The sequence below is a fragment of the Mus pahari genome, chromosome 19 (assembly GCF_900095145.1).
Source record: "Mus pahari chromosome 19, PAHARI_EIJ_v1.1, whole genome shotgun sequence".
In the NCBI taxonomy this organism is placed as follows: Eukaryota; Metazoa; Chordata; class Mammalia; order Rodentia; family Muridae; genus Mus; species Mus pahari.
In genome coordinates, this window is record NC_034608.1 from 50551099 (window position 1) to 50571948 (window position 20850).

The following is a 20850-nucleotide window of genomic DNA, read 5'->3' on the forward strand; positions in this document are numbered from 1 at the left end:
AAGGGAAAGGGGCTAGGGAAGGCAAGGATTTAAAGGGAGAGTTTGATCAAAATGTTATATGAGTGTATGAAATTCTCAATATAAAATGTGAACTATAAAAGTTAAGCCCACCCTTCCTATTAAGAGGAGGTAGCTTTTTAATTGCCCTATGACAAGGAGATTCAGCTTAGGGGCATGTTTTCCCCATTTAGAATTGAGTCCTCTTTTAGAGAACAAACACTTAATACCAGTCTCAAGAGAAAGTTGGGTTTCAATGGATGAGCTGAGAGATTTCTTTGTTCCTAAAACCATTAGCTAAGGTAAGGAAATGAATACCTTCCGTTACCATGGTAATTGCCTCACCTAATTGCTTGAGGGCTAAACTAAATAAGGTATCCCAATCTTTTCTAAAAGCATTAAAAAAAGCGAGAAACTTAATTAATTTAAATGGCCAATATAATCATTTTGAGCATAAGATAAAGTTGTTACTAGGCAATATTAATAACTAATATGTAATCATCCAGCAATTAACTAATAGGCAGTTATACTGCTTAATGTGGAAATTGTTTCAATAATTATCTAAAATAGTTCAATTTTATTTTGGTCAAATATGTAAATACTCATTTTTTAGTAAAAATGTAAAAAAATGTATAATTACTCTGAAATCTGTTAACAAAATGTTAGGAAAAGCTAGTTGTGTGTATTTATGCTATAATTTTTAATTTCTATGGAACTTTATGAAAATTTTACTATAGCCACTACGTTCACAGTGATTTTCAACAAGAAGACTTTATAACCATCACTCTGTACAAAAAAAAGAGTAGCTGACATCGCCGAAGACCGCTTGAGGACTGAGGATTATAACGTACAGACACAAGATGTTAGAGCAGGAAAAGAGTCTGGCTCTGATAGCGGTTTGTGTCAAGAAAATGTATCCAAAACTGAAAAGACAGAGCAAGACAGGTCTTCCAATGTCATAAAAGAACAATTTCATATGAGGATTATTTCATTACAGGATACACTTTGGCCATTTCCTCGCAATTTAATAACTCATAGTCTACGATGGTATGTGTTAGGTTCTAAATTCTTATCTAGTAAAAGTGAAATGGGATTCTGTCCCCTTCAAAGAATAACTTCAAAGCCTGGGGACCTAAGCCCCTCATCTCATTCTGGACTGCTTTCTGCCCTCTTTATAAGCCCTGTCACACTCTGAAACAATTGCATCACACTGGTTCTCATGAGTGAAGTGAACACATGGGATGTGTTTATTCTACATACGGGTAAGAGTCTACCTTAGGAAGTTAGGCATTGACGTATGATCACATAGCAATGTGACCTTGACCAAGCCACTGTTTTGCTAAGCTCTCACTTCCCTGTCTATAAAATATAATTATATTCCTGTTGTTACATTACTTCTCTTACTGTAGCTCATAATTCTGGGGCTTGGTGGGGTTTTGAACCAAGTTTTGTTTTCAGAGCAGGAAACTGAACCTAGGAAAATGCATGTTAACCAAGCACCCTAACACTAAACCCAGCCCACATGGTATTAGTTTTACTGACTAATAAATACCAATAAAAACTATGTCAAATCTTTTAAAACTACAGTTGTACTTGAGTTGGGGCTTTGTTTTGGTTTGGGTTTGTGCATTTCATCTTGTTTTCCGTGTGCTTGTTTTGGAGACAGTGCCTTACTGTGTAAACCCAGACTGGCTTCACACTCATGACCGTCTTGCCTGCCGCAGCTTCCCAATTTCTGCATTCAAAGGGATGTGCTACCATGCCCGCCCATCCTGAACTGAAATGCTGATGAGTAGCAATGCTCTTTTACTGTTCTTCTACCTCACATCCTGTAGTGTACTGGGTCCTCTTAGAAGCACTGGGATTCTGTGAGTCCGGGATTCCACAAAAGCTCTGTGGTAAGTTCCAGGCAGAGCAGATGGTACCTTTATGTACTACTGAGAGTGAGAAGAGACGGGGTAAAAAGACAGTTTCAGGCAACGAAAGAGGAACACTGGCTCGAGAGAGGTGTTGGGAAAAGGCATAGAGAAACAGAAAAGTCATAGAGAGAAAAGTAGAAAATAATCCATAGCTCCAACCTCAGCTTCCTAAGAAGCAAGGTGGCTAAGGAAACAAAAGATAGAACCACAAAGTAAGGCAGGCTACCCCAGAGACAAAAAAGACTTACACTCCTTGCTTGCCGCAGGAGAAAACCCACACACTCACAAGCCTTAAACCCAACAAGGGGATTTAATATGACACAAACCAGTGTGTGGTAGGCTAACACTGAAGAGAGATTCATTACAGTGCTCCCCATACCTCAGGGTTCTGCAGGGGAGGCAGTAGCATCCTACTATTTGAGAGTAAGCTAATCTTGGGCCCTAGGAACATGGAGTAATCACTAGTCAAAGAGCCTGCAGGCACCATACCACAATGTCTGGGTAGGAAATGAACAAGAGAAGCAACCATGGAAAGGAAGGACTCAGACATAGTCTGGACCCACTGAGTTTAAGCAGCAGAGAACTAAGAGCTAGAGTGGCTAAAGGCCCTGTCCTCTGCGGCCCAGAGCAAACCACACTGCCTGTCGATTATCATGGAGGCTGAGAAGTCAAAGGCCCATGTTGTGATCATGAAAAGAGAAAGAGCTATTAAGATATGTTCTAAGGCGGTGTGGGGGAAGAGGGTGCCTCAGGGGGTCCATGCTAAGGTATCCCTTCCCCCTGAGGGACCAGCACATGATGGTATAGGATAAAATAGAGTTTGTTTAGGGCATGGGGAGTGGAGTTCAGAGAGTCGCAGAGGCAGAGAAAGGCAGAGAGGAGAGAGGAGAGAAGTGGAGGCCAGCCATGACCACATGGAGAGAGGGGGTAAGGGAATGGGGAGGAAGGGAAAGCAAGGGGGCAAGAGGCAAAAGTATAGCGTAAGAGAGACTAGAGAGGCAAGAGTGGGAGGAGGGGGCAAGCAGACCCTTTTATAGTGGGCCAGGCCTACCTGGCTGTTGCCAGGTAACTGTGGGGGTGGAGTCCAGACAGAATACCAACAGCCCAGTCCATAACTATGCATTGCTTGACCTCCAAAGCCGCCTCCCTTCCACATGGGGTTTACTGCTTGGTGGGTGTAAGCATTCTGGCCCAGGTCCTATCAATTTCCCCAGCTCCTGCCTCCCAAAATGTGTCTCACTGCTGGGGATGATCTGAAGGTGCTGAGACCTGTAGTCCGGGTGCCTGGTCTACTGGATTCTCTCTCTCCACTGCAAAGTTCAGGGCTCTACTTGCTTGTCTCAGTCCTCAACCCACCCAGATCCTAGGCCCCAGAGCTCACTAGGACCTCAAGAAGCTCTTGGCACACAAATAAAATGAGCTTTAAAGTGAAAGCAGTCCTGGAGATGACAAGTTACAAGGTCCAGCCCTTATCAAACAATACAGCCCTAATCTCCACAGTGAGAGGAGAGAGGGGTTACAGTAGACCCACTAAGGATCCACAACCCACTCTAGACTTGGTGGACTCCAAATGAAGCTTCTCCTCTGTACTTGTCTCTTTGTTTATTGAAAAATAGGTTTAGTAATTGCCTTTACTTTTTAAAAAACTCTTTCATGCTTTATTTTTATTAATCTTTAAGTTTTAATATTTTCTTTCTTCATAATTGGATATTGACTTTCTTCCTCTTGGTCTTTTTCTTTCCTTTTATTTAACCAGGCTATCAGTTCCTTTGTTTGATTATTAATAATTGTACTTTTAGTGTTTTTCTCTTTTTTTCAAGACTCTCATGTTATAGCTCAGGCTGTGTTGGAATTCACTGAACAGCCCAGGACAGCTTGAGGCAACAGTGATCCTTTTGCTTCGGCCTTCTAAAGGCCCGGATTCCAAGCATCAGCCACCCCACAGGACTCTTTCAGTAACTTCATACTTCACAGTTGGATCCATGTGATCCCACAACTTTCCTTTCTGTGACTTTGCAAGTGTAGCAGCTGTCTTTTAGTGATTTCACTGCATTTCTACATCTTCTTTGCTTTTGTGTTGTTGCTTTTGGAGTTTGTTTTCTCCTCTCTGAGAGGTTCTAGACATGCAAGTGCACAGAGAAGGTTGCTCATTAAGTGATAGCCACCATCTAAAAGTCAGAGCACTATCTCTGCAAACAGACACAAACTAACACAGTTACACAAAAAATATGAAAAGGCAAGAAATATGGCTTCTCCAAAAAGTCCTAATTCTGTAATAACTGTACTCATAAATATGGAAGTGCATGATGACTTAAAATACTGGTTCTAAAATCATCAGTGATTACATAGCTAAATGAGCGCATGACTGAAATAAAGAAGTCAATTCAAGACTTAGAAATTTGGCAATATGTATAAAAAACAGCAAAGAGAAACTCTGAAGAAGGAAAAAAAAATCTTGAAAGTAAAATGTTCACCTCAAGTGAACAACTAAATATACTACAAATAAAAGCAGAAGAAAAATTGAAAATAACTTTGAATACTTTTTATATTCAGATTGCAATAAAAAAGTAATAAGCATAACTGCATACTACTATCAAGAGATCAAATCTGGTGTATAAAAGAAGGAACAAAGACATAAAAGATATTAAATAAAATTATAACAGAAAACTCCCCAAATCTAGAAAAAGAAGTAGACATTCAAATATAAAAGGCATGTAGAATCCCAAATATATACAACTAGAAACATATTCATTTTACATGACAGTTAAACTGTCAAGAGTAAAGACAACAGAAGGAATAATGAAGCAGAATGAGGAAAGGATCAAATTGCTTACAAAGACATATCTATGAGACTACCACTGGATTCTCAGCAGAAACCCTAAAGCTATAAGATCACAGATTGATATATTACAAGCCTTGAAATATTACTATAACCATCAAAATCATTCTTCAAATTAAAAGAAGAAAAAACACCTTCAATTATATACACAAACTAGTATAGCTATGCCAACATTACAAAGATAAGAAATATCAAATACAAAAGAGGAAAAATGGGTACAGGCACAAAAGCTCAGGAAATTTAAATAAATAAGTATGTAAAAATTAAGGAAGAATAAAACATTAACCCAGTAAAAAACATAAGGGCCTAATATGAAAAATGGAGAGCTTCACATTCACTAATAACTCTAACACAATCTTAGTTCTCTAAAACATGTAGTTACTGATTTTAAAAATCAGTAACTAGAGTGCCTGTCACCCATACATAATGCTCTGAATTTGATCTGGAAAAAAACTCCAACTGTTTGCTGTCTGCAAGAAACTCATCTCACTAGCAAATATATACAGAGACTTAAATAAGTGCTAGGGTGGAGAAATGTTATTCTAAGCAAACAGAAAGCAAAATCAAACAGGAATAACTACACTCAAATCTGACAAAGCAGACTTCAAGTCAAAATTAAAAGGCATAAAGGTCACTACATAGTAACATAGAGAAAAGTTCACCAAGAAGATAGAACAACTCTAAATGTAAACATGGCATACTGATACACCCATCTCACAAAACACGCATACATAAATCCAGATCTAGATTGTATAACTTCAATACCCAACTCTCATCAATAGATAGATAATTCTGACCAAAAAAAATCAGCAAAGAAATTTCAGTGAAACTGAAACATAGACTAAATGAACAGGGATCTACAGAATATTTAAACCAACAGCTAGAGAAAAAGCCCAAGTTACTACCAATAAATCATATTTTAGATGCCAAATTTGTATAAACAAATAGCAAAGCAACTGAAATAATTCAGATAATGAAAGAAAACTACAACTCAATAGCAAAACAAGCTACAGAAACTATACAAGTGCATGGATAATAAACATTATTTTTTGAATGAACATTAGGTCACTGAAATTAGAGAGAATTTAAATTAGTGCAGCTACTATGGGAACCAGTATAGAGGTCCCTCAAACAAACTAATATATGAACTCATCTATAGAATAAAAATATTAATACTCTAATAAATAGAACTGATATATTGTCTAGCTCCACCACTCCTGAATACATTCCTGAAGGAATGAGAGTCAACATGTAATAGACCATACACTTATATGTATCAAAACACTGTTCACAATAGCTAAGTTAAGTTATGGGATCAGCATAGATACCTATAAACAAATAAATGGATAAAGAAAGTGTGCTGGTCCTAGTTTCACTGTTGCTGTGATAAAACACTGACCAAAATCAACCTGAGAGGTTTATTCGTCATATAGGTTACAGTTCATTATCAAAGGAAGCCAAGGCAGACCCTAAAGTCAGGAACCCAGAGAGAGACCATGAAGGAATGCTGCCTGTTGTCTTGCTTCTCCTGGCCTGCTCAGCCTGATTCCTTATATATCAAAAGACCAATTGGCCAGGGGTGGCAACATACAGTGAACTAGACCTTCCCACATCAATCACATACAGTGAACTAGACCTTCCCACATCAATCATTAATCAAGAAAATATTCCACAAACTTACTCATAGGCCAATCTGATAGGAAAAATTCCTCAACTAAGGTACCCTCTTCCCAGATGACTAGAGTTTATGTCAAGTTGACAAAAACTTGGAACCAGAGCAATAAATGGCTCAGCAGTTAAGATCATCACTTACTGCTCTTCAGGACCTGGGTTCAGTTCCCAGCATCCACATGCTTGCTTCACAATCATCTTTAACTCAAATCCTAAGAGAACCAAAAATCCTCTTCAGGCAATATAATACATGTGTGATGGAGTATGCCTCTAAATCCAGCACTTAGAAGACAAGTTAGATCTCTATGAGTTCAATGTCAGTCTGGTCTATATAGTGATTCTGGGCCAGTCAAGGACTACATAGTGAGACCCTCTACCAAAACAAACAAAAAACTAACCAGCACAGGGATCTATATACATATAACATAGTACAATTCAATCATTAAAAAATAACAACAAAGTCATGTCATTTGCAGGAAAATGAATAGACTACAATATCATGGCATTCAGCTCAAAAAGGTCAAATATTGTGTGTTTTCTCTTCTATGCAGATGCTAGAAGGGAAGAAGAGGGACAGGAAAGTAAAAAGGACTATTTGGGACAGAAGAAAAGAACAGTAGAATGGAATAGATGGTGTGTGGCCAAACGCATTATAAGTGCATGTATGGAATACATGGATTAATTAATATACAACTAGTATAGGTCCTACTTCAGTTGGTTATTATGCACAATTAATAGATGCTAGTAAAAAGACAAAAACAGAATATAATTACAGTTGGAGTTACCAAATCCAGACAAAATAAACAAAGATTTTTTTTGCCAACAGTTAACCACAAAAGTGCTTATAGATTGAATTGTCTTCTATATGATAGATTCAAACAAATGAGAAATGAAGGCTCGTTTACCCCATACTTCACTTTTATCCATTGACCCCGACTGTGTTTTAGTAGGAATCTATTATACTCTTGCTCCGGAACTACACACAAACTACATTTAGATGTTTCCAGCTACAATCTGAATCATTTTTGTGTTCTCATCCAACTGTTCATGCATACAGAAAGAAATGCCAAGAAAAAAAAAAGAAAGAAAGAAAGAAAAAAGACTACTTTCAATGACTAATAGATTTATAAGATTAGGTAAGTCATAGTAAGAATAATCTGCCACATAAAACTCCTAAAACCAAAACAATTTACTGGATTTTAGCATTTCAGTTGGTTATCATGGGTCCTAGTTTGGGTTAGACAGTTTGGACTTCACCAACACAATTATCTTATTTTTACTGCAAAACAACTTCGAATTTAAAAATGTGTTTAAAAAAATAGTCAGAGGGCAGAGAGGAGGATCCCTGGATCTTGGGGACCAGTCAGCACAGCCTAGCCTAATCAGCAAATCCTAGGCCACTGACCCTGGGCTCCACATTCATGTACAGGCACAAACACAAACGTGCGTTTTAAACATAAGGACCATTTTTATATTTTTGAGTTTAGTGAAGAAAACAGAAATCATGACATTTACAGGGAAAATAAAGATGGGCCTGGAAGTCAGATGACCCAAACTCAGAAACAAAAAAGGCCACATGTTCTCCCTCACACACAGATAGATCCCAGGATGAATAAATAGATGTCCATGTATAAACAGGTGTAAGTGGGGTCAAGCCCAAGAGTCTAGGCCAGGGAACCCTGAGAGGGTAATATGAGGTAGTGAGGAGGGATGGAAAGCAGACAAGGACTCACATGGAATGAAAAAGGAAAAGAGTGTGGAGTCTGGGAAGAAACACAGAAAGAAAGATGGAAGAGACAGGAGCCAAGGGACAACAAAAACTCCATTTATTTAAATATGTCTTAATGGTATCTAACACATTATATGCTGATTGAAAAAATATAAACAAAAATATCTGATCTTGGGCTGGAGAGATGGCTTAGAGGTTAAGAGCACTGGCTGGTCTTCCAGAGGTCCTGAGTTCAATTCCCAGCAACCACATGGTGGCTCACAACCATCTATAATGGGATCTAAGGCCCTCTTCTGGCCTGGAGGCGTTCGTGCACAACACTCATACATAAAATAATAATAAATAAAATTAAAGATGAAAGAAATCTGATCTTGATTTTACTTACTCTGTTATATTTAGATATTTTCAGAAAATGTAATTGTACATGTTAGCTAAACTTACTAGCAACTAGTATGAATGTGTATGTACATAACCTATAGATTACTTTAAAGATGTACAAATAGAAATGAGAAGGGAATGAGGAAAAGAGGGTAACCAAGAAATCTATAACAAAGTTTTCATTAAATTCCTTAACTAAATAGATTTTTTTAAGGCTCACTAACCTATCATAGATTTTTGCTAGTCTCAATTTCCCTCCAAACAGTCCAAATTTAAAAAAAAAACAAAAAAAAAACAGATAACCCAAATAAAATTAGTATTCAACCACAATAAGTCAAGGCAATTCTGAGTCATTGTAAGATGGCTTTTGAGATTCCCCTACTTCTTTTAGGGACCTAATCAATTTTCCTGTCAACTCTTATGGAAGACACAGTTTTGTATTAAGGAGGGCCAACTGGTATAAGGTACAAATGTAAATCAACCAAAAACAATGTGATGAAACTACAGAGCCAGCCACAGAGAGAAAGGAAAAGCCTCTCCTCTTCCTGTCCCCTTCTCTCTGCTGTGTCATGGTGAGAAGCCATGCTGCTCATAAACCAGGAACATGACATGTCGTGAACTGAGTCCGAGGCACAGCGGAATGCTTTATAACTGAATTTCACTGTCCACCTAAATAATTCATTATTTTTAATGAATTTCCTCTGTTCTGTGAGTAGCTTCAGCGAGTCAGCTAAAATCAGCCCCTGTAGACTGGGAGACAGCAGAGAAAGTTTTCAAGTCCATTTAAAGCTTGCTTAGTTGTCTCCTTTTCTCCTTCTGTTTATTACTCTTCCTTCATAAAGGCCGAGGTGAAATTTTATAGGACTCATTTTTAAGTGGACATTCATGGTTGCCTAGGCAGCCTCCAGTCTGCACTAGACTCTCTTTATCACACTAATAAATTTAATTCGGATAATATACAGTTCCCGACTAAGCCAGCTCCTATAGTGGACCCTATAGGTCATCTTCATTCCCCTTGCCACAGTGATTCTGAAACTCAAATCAAAGCCATATCCTGAATTTGCTTTTTAACAACAAAATACACCATCCAAGTCCAAGCAGACACAAGGGAAAATTTTGAGATTTCTAAGAATATCTCTAAAACTAAAAATCTTCTCTTTTAAGAAAAGACCTAAAGTGATGGCGTTCATTTGAGAACATGAAGCTCAGACCTTCTACAACCACGAGCAAAGCCTACTTTTGGGGAAAGGCCTAGAAATGAAGGCAGCACACAGAAGCCGGCAGAGATGGAAATACAGCCTTACCGCCCAGCATGGCAGTTCAGTCCTGTAACCTGGACGCTGGAGATGCTGAGGCAGGATCACTGTCGCTAGTCAAGGCCAATGTGGGCTCCAGAGTGAGTTCCAAGGAAACCTGGGATACAGCGTGGAGCCCGGTCTCAAAAACAACTAAGGGGCTGGGGAAAGCTCAGCTGATAAAGCACAGAAGCAAGAGCACATTAGACAGAGGGGGATGGGGTGTGGGGGGAGAGAGAGGAGGGGGCGCACATCTGTAATTACGCCAATGCTGGGGAAGCAGAGACCAGAGACCCCTGGGGCAGCTAATCAGTCAGTCCATCTGAGTCACTGAGTTCCAGGTACAGTGAGAGACCCAGGCTCAAAAACTAGGGTAAAAAATGACTGAGGATCATACCCAGTATCGACTTCATACCCAGTATCAACTTCATCCCGTATCAACTTTATCCCATATCGACTTCTAGCCTTTACACACTTATACACACACACACACACACACACACACACACACACACACACACTCATGCACGCACACGCACACATACACAAAATAACAAGTAAAAATAAAAATAGGTCCTTACCTTTTAGATCTACCTGATGTTTTCCATACTAGCACCCTATCTAATCCATAAGTGTCTAAAAATAAAATCATGTTGTAGAATCTTTCCTTTGATCCCTTATCTTAAACAAACAACCATAATGAACACAGTAGTTAGTTTTATACTTTCAAAATAGAAAGTTCTCCTGAGTGTGCTAGAAGATACCTGTAGCCCAGCACTCAAAATGCAGAAAGAGGAAGATTAAGACTTCCCATGGCCAGCCTGGGCTACATACATACATACATACATACATACATACATACATACATACATGCAGTGACATTATCTCAGAAAACCCACGGTTTGAGTATGAAGCTTTATGGTGGAGCACCTGTAGAGCACACACAAGACTCTAAGCTCCAACTGGAGAAATGATTTAAAACTTTCAAAAACAAAAATAACTAAGAAATGAAATGATCCATCAGCAATGTCAGAAACTGACCACTAAATAAAACTGGTGTTTAACTTAAGGCTAGAAAGCCCTGCGTTGGGCTGAAATTCAGCACTGCTGAACCAGAAGAAAAGTCCAACGGTCTCTTCAGTAAGCAGCACTGGAGAAAGGGGTACCCTCTTACAAAAAGAGCACTTGCCAAATTAATTAGTTAATTAGTTAATTAATAAAAACAAACCGCATCGTTCCACATTCTCCCTGCTGGATACAGCAGAGAAGAAATGAAATCAGCACCCAGGAGATATACCTGCTCGATCTGCTCCCATGTTCACGGCCGCAGTATTCAGAAATCAGAGGATGAATGGACAAGATCAAAAAAGTGGGGAGAGAAATAAAAGAGTATATGGGGGCTGACGTGGGACCCTGGTGCCTCCTATAGAGGTAGGCCCTGGTCCTCTACCTTAAGAGAGTCTTTCATCACCCACCCCTGCGTACGTACACCAGGCTAGCTGGTCTGGAGGTTGACCTCTTTCAGCTCCCATTAGAGCTCTAGCATTACAGGCCACAGAATCTTGACCGGCTACTGGGTGGATTCTGGGAAATGGAACACATCTGCACACTTGGACAGCAAGCGCTTTACGTACTAAGCCACATCTCCAGACCAAAGGTCTATTCTTAGAGCTGTGTGGGAATGGTAGGTCTACAGATTTGACGTACAACATAGAGGACTCCAGTTAGCAATGCTATACCACATACTGAAATGTTAATAAAGGTAAAATATAAGTGCTCTCACAAAACAAAAAGGAAACCTGCCCTATGGAAGGCCACGGTGTTTATCTCCTAAACTACAACAGTCAGCTCACTGTGCAGATGTGCATCAAAGCATTAGGCTGTGCACTTTAAATGCATGGAATTAATACGTAAGCCAGGTCCAGAAATAGATCAAGTAGAGAAGCTGAACATGTAATTAAAGAGGCATTTCTAATCTTTGAGAAAGAACAAGTTATTCAATAAATGAAGTCAATAAAACCAGCCATAATTTTGGTGTACTAATATTGGCAAAACTTTTAAAAGTTTAATTTTTAAAGGCAATTTTCAGGACAGCAAGTAGTAGCCCCACCACTTTGAAAAAAATGTTCTGTAGTAGCCATCAAAGTGTTAAACCTCCAAACTCTCAGGTTAGCAATTACACATTCATATGGAAATACTGGCACATGTGCCCCAAAACAAACGATGTCCATTGCACAGTTTACAAGAGCAAAAGTACTGAAGAAATTACTATAGCAAATTAATAGTCAAATCATGGCAAGCCTGTAACACTGAATGCTGAACAGCGAAGAAAGAATGAAACAGACCTCTCTGTATTAACAGGCTCTCTAAGATATATACTAGGTGAAACAAGAAAAGCTGTCAATTATACTTATCATTTAATTGTAATATAAATTGAAATTCTGTACTCAATTGTCTCTGGAGACTCAGAAAGTACTGGGGCTCTGTGGCCCAAGCACACCCTCCACCTCTCCCACTCAGAGATCAAAGTGAACAGATGTTCAAGTCTCTTTTTAAAAAGAGAGTAGTGCTTGCATATAGTGTACACACACCTTCCTGTATACATTAAAACACCTCTGAACTTCTCGGACATAACTATGTGTTATGAAATTGTTACACAGTTGTGCTGATTAGGAAATAGTACAAGAGAAAAAAATGGTTCATTATAGACGCATGTGCGCGTGCTCACACACACACACACACACACACACACACAAACTGATCTGGTATTTCTAAAGAGTCAGTTAAATGTAGAAACATAGAACCCACAGGCACAGAAGCCAGAATAGATACATACATGCCAACTAGCCAGGAGAATCTGAGTTAGTTAGCAGGGTCCCTTACGGGGCAGAAGGAGATTGGGTGGTCAGATACATGAGCCTGGTTCAACACTCCTTAACTTGTTTCTCACCAAGCATGATGTTTCTTCATTTGTCTTCTCCTTCCTTCCCACCCCAATCCCTGTCTACATCTTTCTTTCAAGCCAGCAGGAACAAATAATAAACACTGCTTTATATCTTTTCAAACTGGCATCCCAAGAACAAATATATCATAAGACTTCAGTTTGAAAAAAAAAAAAAAAAAGTAAATAAGAATGACAGGATGAAAACAAGGCTGGTTATCTCAACACTAGGGGTCTCTGTGGGAGAGTGCTAACCTGGCTTACATGGGGTCTGGATTCAATCCCAGCATCAGAAAAAAGGAAATACATATGTGCATACATACTAAGAAAGAATATGACGGGCCCACCGTACATTTTCATAGCATTATACTCCCCTAAATTTAGCTTTCCCTAACCTAAATGCATTAGCACTAAAACCTTCTGGTTAGAACTGACCTCATCGGCACTACCAGAAGTAAAACCTAATTGAGGCCAACAGGAATTATTCATGACGGTCAGTCCAGGGATAAGAAATATAAGCCAGCCAGGCGTGGTGGCGCACGCCTTTGATCACAGCACTCGGGAGGCAGAGGCAGTCGGATTTCTGAGTTCGAGGCCAGCCTGGTCTACAAAGTGAGTTCCAGGACAGCCAGGGCTGTACAGAGAAACCCTGCCTCGGAATAAAAAAGAAAAAAAAAAGAAAGAAAGAAAGAAAAAAGAAATATAAGCCAGTTCTTGGTTCTCTGGCCCACCATCCTCTGGCTACAATGACTGGTTCCCAGGGAATCCAACAGCAGCAATACCTAGGGTTCTACATCCACACTAAGAGAAAGGATACTTGGACTTCTGGCTGGATGTGAAGGAAGAACTGGATACTCAAGGTTGACACAGGCTGACATCTTTCAACCCTAAAAGTAACCACCATGAAGACGTCTTCATAGTAGGCCATAAAACAAGGTCAGAAAGAGAGTCAAAGCCCAAACGTCTGTCTGCAGGCCACCCTGGCCTCTGGAAGCATCACATAAGAGGTCACGAAATAACCTGCCATGGCTGATGTCAGTGTGACTCTGGGCATTCCACTGAAAATATTCTTGTTAATAACATGAAATAATACCCTACAGCCATCTTTTTTTAATATACTGTACCAGGCATCGAGCCTGTGGCTTTCTGTATGTTAGGCGCATGCTCTTCCACTGAGCTGTATCCCCAGTCCTAATAACATGCCCTGATCGAATTTCTGAAAGTCTGTCCAGAGTCCTTTTCTTCAGCTACCATGACTTGGCTCTTCTCTAATGACAGGTTACTCAAAATTTTCACTGCAGAAATCTCTCAGGGTACTTCCGTCCATACATAGGTATCTTTAACCCTTATTTCTATAGGATAAATCCCTGGATATGAAGTTACGGGGTCACAGAGTACTCTTGCTTTTCTGCAAGAGGATTTTTCTCAGAATACATCTGGGATCCATGATTGTCACCATCAGTGTCACAGACGTTTTCCTTTACAGTCTACCCCTTTCTCCTGTCTCCTTGTCCACAACCTGTGTGGCCTAGGAAGATGTACTGGCTGGTCTTGTGTGTCAACTTGACACAAGCTGTAGTTATCACAGAGAAAGGAGCTTCAGTTGAGGAAATGCTTCCTGATATCCAGCTGTGGGACATTTTCTTAATTAGTGATCAAGGCAAGGAGGGCCCAACCCATTGTGGGTGGTGCCATCCCTGGGCTGGTAGTCTTGGGTTCTATAAGAAAGCAGGCTGAACACCGGGCAGTGGTGGCGCACGCCTTTAATCCCAGCACTTGGGAGGCAGAGGCAGGCGGATTTCTGAGTTCGAGGCCAGCCTGGTCTACAAAGTGAGTTCCAAGACAGCCAGGACTACACAGAGAAACCCTGTCTCAAAAAAACCAGAAAGAAAGAAAGAAAAAAAAGAAAGGCAGGCTGAGCAAGCCAGGGGAGCAAGCCAGTAAGTAACATCCCTCCATGGCCTCTGCATCAGCTCCTGCTCCCTGACCTGCTTGAGTTCCAGTCCTGACTTCCTTTGGTGATGAACAGCAACATGGAAGTGTAAGCTAAATAAACCCTTTCCTCCCCAACTTGCTTCTTGGTCATGATGTGTGTGTAGGAATAGAAACCCTGACTAAGACAGAAGATAATGTCTTCCTATTTTCACTACCTTTCCACCTATTCTTGCCATTAACAGGAACTGAGATAGCCCACACTCTTAAGTTCTACATATCCCATACTTTTCAAGCTTATTCCTCCAAAGGAATTCAACTCCAACCATCCTTTGACCCACTATCAATTCAATGCAATTCAATGTTCACACCCCCTGAGTAGCTTTCACTTATCATTTAAACATTTATTATCATTTTTGAGACAGAATCTCCCTCTGCAGCCCAGGTTGGCTTGGACTTCACTATGTTGCCCAGAATGACCTCAAGCTTAGGGTGCTCTCCCTGTCTCACCCTCCGCAGTGTGGAGTCACAGACACAGGTCATCATTCCCATCTACTTGTCTTGCTGACCAGCTGAAATTCCAGAGTGTTAACTACTCTCTTGCATACTCCCTTAGCTTCACTGCCCGACTTGGTTTTACTTCTCTCCTGAGACCCTAACTGAAGTTTTTTCCCATCACTTATACCTCCACGATGGCTGCTGTATCAGTGTTTCAGGTGTTAAAATTCTAACACCGGAGTTGACTGGTCTTCCCTTTTAAATCTGACTATAAGGACGTCATTTGTACTTCCTGGCAATCTACACTTTTCCACCCTCTCTACCTATGATGACAGTTTTATAACTTCCCCTCCTTCCTTAAGCCTATCATACCTCCTCCGCCACCTCCATCCTCAGTTCATGACCTTGCTTCCAGCCACCACAAGCTCTCAAGCCGGAATGAATCATCTTATTGTGCCCATGTATTCTACTGTTAAAGATAATTTTATTTCGAATCGGCTGGGATCCATTGGCAGGGGGATGCCCAGACATTTGCTCAAATTTCTGGCAGTACTGGGGATCTAGCCTCTATGGTAGATCCCCTGGCACATGTGGAGCCGTGGGTTCCATACCAACACATTCTAGGAAGGAGAAGCGGGGACGAGGACCAGAACCCAGGCATGTCCTGGGCCTCAGATTCAGGCGGACCAGAAATGATAGCATCAGCAACCCTACTCTGAGTAAATCCTCCATCCCATCCTTACCTTCATGGTGACAGCCTTAGTTCAATCCAGAGATTTCTGAGAAGGTGGGGGGTGTATATGGTTACTTTCATTTTTGTTGTTGCTATGTAGCCCTGGCTAGTCTAGTATTCATTAGCCTTGAGCTTTCTACAATCCTCCTGCTTCAGTCCAAGGACCGGGGAATACAGATGAACACCACCCCACCTAGCTCTAACTATATAGCTGATGGACATCCTGACAGCCTCAACTCAAAACAATAGGCAGAGTGGTCCCTGTTTAAATCTAAGGATTAAATAACATGACCGAGTGAAATTTAACCCCAGGAACACAAGGATAGTTCAACATGAGAAAAATGGCCAATATAATAACTCACATTAGAAATATAATGGAATAAAAACAGCATGCTTATCTAAATTTACACAGATGATGTACCTGATAAAATTTAACAATTTTTCATGATTTTAAAAACAAATAACAGAAGGCAATCTCTTCAACATAATAATCAGCAATTATATGACCCTGCGGAAAACACCAAACAAAACAACTTTTCCTTAGAAATATCCATTTTTATCACTGCCACTTTTGAAAGTTCCAGACAGAGAATTTATACACGATTTGTTTTTAAGGAGCACCAGTGATAGTTAATCTTCACTGTCAACTTGACAGGATCTGGAATCAACCAACAGAGAAGGCATCTTTAATCAGGGTATCTGAAGTGGGAAGACCCAATCTAACTGTAGGTGGCACCTTCCAGGGGCGGCCAGATAAAGGAAGATGTGGGGGGAAAGCTTTGCCTCTTGTTTCATCGCCTTCATGTCTCACTGGTGAGTTCAGTTACCCTGTTGATATGGTTATCTACACTGAAAGTTCATGTGTCCTGTTGATATGGTTATCTACACTGAAAGTTCATGTGTCCTGTTGCTGCTAAGGTCACTGCTGTAACCTACCCTCGCTGATAGCTGGAGCTTCTTCGGATTTCCAATACAGACTGAAGACCAGGGGCTCCCCAAGAATCATCCATGCCTTCAGCAGTGGGTTGGGACTGCTGAAACATGCAGTTTCCTGCTCTGAGCAGCTACAGAGTTCTCCGCCTCTACAGTAAGAAGAATGGCATGGTAGAACTATCCAGACTATAGCATATAGGCCAATCTAATGAGTCCTCGTTTAATACAGATTCATTCTATTGATTCTTTTCCTCTAAGCAGTGGTTCTCAACTCCCTTTGGGAATTGAACGACCCTTTCACAGGGGTGGCCTAAGGCCATCTTCATACTCAGATATGCACTATGATTCATAGCGGTAGCTAAATTACAGTTATGAAGTAGCAACAAAAATAACTTTATGGTTGGGGGGGGTGTGTCACCACAATATGAGGGACTATATTAAAGGGTTTCTTACAGATGAATCATCTGAAAGAAAGCAACGCCATTTACAACAGCAGTTAATAAAATATCTAGAAATAAATGCAACCAAGCAGGTTTAAATAAAAAAGACTTGTTTACTATAAGCTACTTTCCTACATGGAAAAGAGTAAACTTGGACCCTTAACTCAAACTGAATACCGAGATTAACTCAAACATAATGGCTAAACTTTCACGTTGTTTTTTTTTTTAAAGGGGGGGGTTAAAATGAAATTATCAGAGAATAGATGAAAAATGTGTGATTTTGGAAATGGTAATAGGTTTAATATCTTAACATGTACAGATAATGAATTGAGCATCATCAAAATTTCGCACCGTGTGAAACATTATCAAATATGAAAAAGTTCCAGCATTGTAGAGCATGCCTAGAGTCCCAACACTTGGTGAGCAAAGGCAGGAGGAATCTCGAATTCAAGGATAGCTAGAGCTACACACCACAAATCTATCTCACCATTCCCCACAAAATAAAAAAAAAGCACAAAACATGATGTCTTGCAAATTATATATATACATATATATATATAATATATGTATGTATATATACATATACACACATACATGTATGATGTTTCATATTCACATGAAGAGCTCCTACAACTGAATAAATTAAAAACTCAAATTTGAAAATAGGCAAAGGACTATGTTTCGTCCTTTACCAGTGAAGAGTAGCCATTAAATACATGAAAAGCTGCTCAATGACATTAGTCATTAACCAAAGCCCAAATACCAAATACAAAGCAAAACAAACATAAGATACTACCCCATGTCACCCTCTAGCAGGATTACAATAAGGAGGGATTTAAAAAAAGAAGAAGAAGAAGTTTTGACAAGACTTTGGGGAAACTAAGACACTTGTGCATGACCCCTGTGTGAAAGTTCGGCAGTTACTCAAAAAGCTTATCACAGAAGCCAGAAAGTCCCATATACAGAGATACATCAAAAAAATTTAAAACAGGGGCACAGATACACACAACAACATTCAGGGCAAACAAAGGAGAAACCAACCTATCAGTAGTATAAAGGATAAGCAAACTATTGTACATATACACGATGAACCATTCATTCATTAATTCAGCCTTAAAAACAGGAATTAAACTCAGCTCTAAACCACAGCATAGATGGGCCTTGAAAATGATACCTTGCTTGATGGACGAAGCCACATCTGTCAGAACAAACGGTTCTATTTACATTAAGTATCTGAAATGGATGGATTCATAAGAGAAGTGGCATTATTACAAAATTTCTGGGTCCTGGGAAGTGGAGGCAACGGAGTTATTACTTTATGGTTATAGAGTTTTTGCTTAGGATGAAGAGCAATTTCTGGAAGTAGGGTGTGCTCAGTAAAAGAATAGGTAGTTATAGCATGGGCAATGCCCAGCATCGGAAAACAGACAAACAAGAACCCAAATCAACAACAAAGAATGTGGTAGCAGGAGATAGCGGCAACATTTGCACATGCGGAGTGCAATTTATTATCACTGAACTGTATTTAAAATTATTAAACTGGCAAATTATAGTGTGTGTGTATGTGTGTGTGTATGTGTGTGTGTGTGTGTGTGTGTGTGTGTGTGTGTGTATTTCCCTGACAACTCGACAAGAGCTTCCCAACTCTTCAGGATGAGACACCAGATTCCTAACATAGTCTTGAATCCTGTGCAATCTCTCTGGTCTCTACCAGCAGGCTCCTTTTCTCTACCCTAAGGGCCTTTCTGGGTTACTCTTACTCCAGGCAGCCTCCTTGGGGCTTTCACTTTCTTTCCCCTCCCATAAACACTTCCTTCACAGTGAGGACCTTTTGGGAATTGTACCTCCCAACCCCCACTGGCCCTCACCCCTCTTTCTTTCATTTTCACTTTGTCAGTACTGCACTTGACATTTTGTGTAGCTCTTTCCGCTAAATTGTAAGCTCAAAAGGGGGTAAATATTCTCTGTTTCATTCATTTTGTTATGTCAGCATTGCTCAACAATTATATGCTGAATTCGCACAGGGCTGGGATGCCATTCAATTGAAGAGCGCTATATCAAGCAGGTGAGTAGTCCCAGCCTGGGGTTCCATCCTCAAAACAAGAGGAGACACAGGGGACCACTAGAATGCAAGGACATTAAGTACCAAACTGCCCTATAAGCCGCAGGCTTTGCATACAATCTCTAATAAAAGATCAAGAGGGCATGACAGGGTAGGCCTTACTGTCTTGAGTTCGAGGACAGCGTGGGCTAAAAGTGTGAGGGGCTACAGAAGGGAAGCCCAGGCTCAACAAAATCGAAGGAAAAAAATTAAAGCCGAAATTATCGCTATTTGGGAACTCTGGATTAGCATCCCAAATATTTTTATTGCTCTCCAGGTTTTTACATATCAGGTCTTTGGGAGAACGAGTCATATTCAACAAAACAAAATGCTCATTAGTAAAATGACTTGACCTTAAGAGATCCAAAACAATTTGCTCAGTCGTGGAAAGCCGGTTGCCTCCCCTGCCTCGGTTACTCCTGCCTCAGCCCTTCCCGAAAGCGTGACTCTAAGAACGCTATAAACAGCAGCTGGGGCGGAAGAGGCGGGAAAGCCCACTGACGGGACTAGAGGAGGCCTGTGGCTCCGAGGCCCCTTTCCAGGGGATCTGATGGAGAAAGGAGGCAAGGCTCCCTTCCCAAGAAGCTCCCCAACACAACCCCAGGAGAAAGCCCCGTGGGCGAGAGGGACGAGCGTCCGAGATGCGTAGATACAGCCCAGGGTACGCAAAGGGGAGAAGCAAAAGCAGGGGAGACACGTTACCCTGAGAAGAGCCAGATCTAAGGGTCTTCTCCTCCAGCAGGATGATTTATGGAGGACTGAGAACCAAAGCCCACGACCCAGGCATCGGGTGAGGCCTCACATTTACTAACTTTATACCAACGGGCGCCTCGGTGCACTTCTGGTCTGGAGACTGCCCTTCCCTGCACTCCGCCCGCGGCCCCGCCCAGCCTCTCCCAGCCCCGCCGCCCTCCCACCCACGGCAGCCGGCCGGCGCAGCGCGCATGCTCGGAGCTGACGGCCGCTGGGCACGCTGGGCAATGTAGTCTCAACGCGGGTGCGGGTGAGCCGCGGGAAGTCACAACCCTCCCGCCACCTCTCCAGCCGGCTCTCACGCACGCCGGGTCCCCGCGCGCTGTCTGCCGTCAGGGCGCGCCCGGAGGCTGAGCCCGAGCCCCTCACCCCCTCTTTCGGTTAGCGCGGCTGGGGAGGCGGGGTCCCAAGCCCGGCCCCTCCGGAGGCTCCCCGCCTCCCTCCCGCCCTCCCCGCGGCGTCGGGCCGGTGCCCGAATCCAGGCAGCGGCCGCAGGAGGCGCGGCGGCGGCGGTGGGCGCCGCAGGCGATGCCCCTGCCCCGCTGCTCCGGCGGGGGGCAGAGCGCGCGGCGGCGGCGGCGGCGGCGGCGGGGAAGGAGGCGGGGGTCGGCGGCGGCGGAGGGGCCGAGAGCTGGCGGCGGCGGTGGTCGTGAAGGGCATCGGTGACGGAGATGATGTGAGTGTCGGCTGG

At 41.6% G+C, this 20850-nt stretch overlaps 2 protein-coding genes across 7 annotated transcripts in view; one reads left to right on the forward strand and one right to left on the reverse strand.

The window, feature by feature from the left end:
* Wrn (WRN RecQ like helicase) overlaps positions 1 to 20271 on the reverse strand; it is a 131334-nt gene extending 111063 nt beyond the window's left edge. For 3 of the 4 annotated variants that reach the window (XM_029532081.1, XM_029532083.1, XM_021219203.2), the window contains exon 1: positions 20109 to 20264. The gene's annotated coding sequence lies outside the window, so the exon portion shown is untranslated. Of the gene's footprint in view, positions 1 to 20108 lie in introns of all 4 variants that reach the window. The other variant, XM_029532084.1, reaches the window with a different exon arrangement.
* A 153-nt stretch (positions 20272 to 20424) lies between these two features.
* Purg (purine rich element binding protein G) overlaps positions 20425 to 20850 on the forward strand; it is a 30882-nt gene continuing 30456 nt past the window's right edge. For 2 of the 3 annotated variants that reach the window (XM_029531725.1, XM_021219523.2), the window contains exon 1: positions 20766 to 20835. The gene's annotated coding sequence lies outside the window, so the exon portion shown is untranslated. Of the gene's footprint in view, positions 20836 to 20850 lie in introns of all 3 variants that reach the window. The other variant, XM_021219525.2, reaches the window with a different exon arrangement.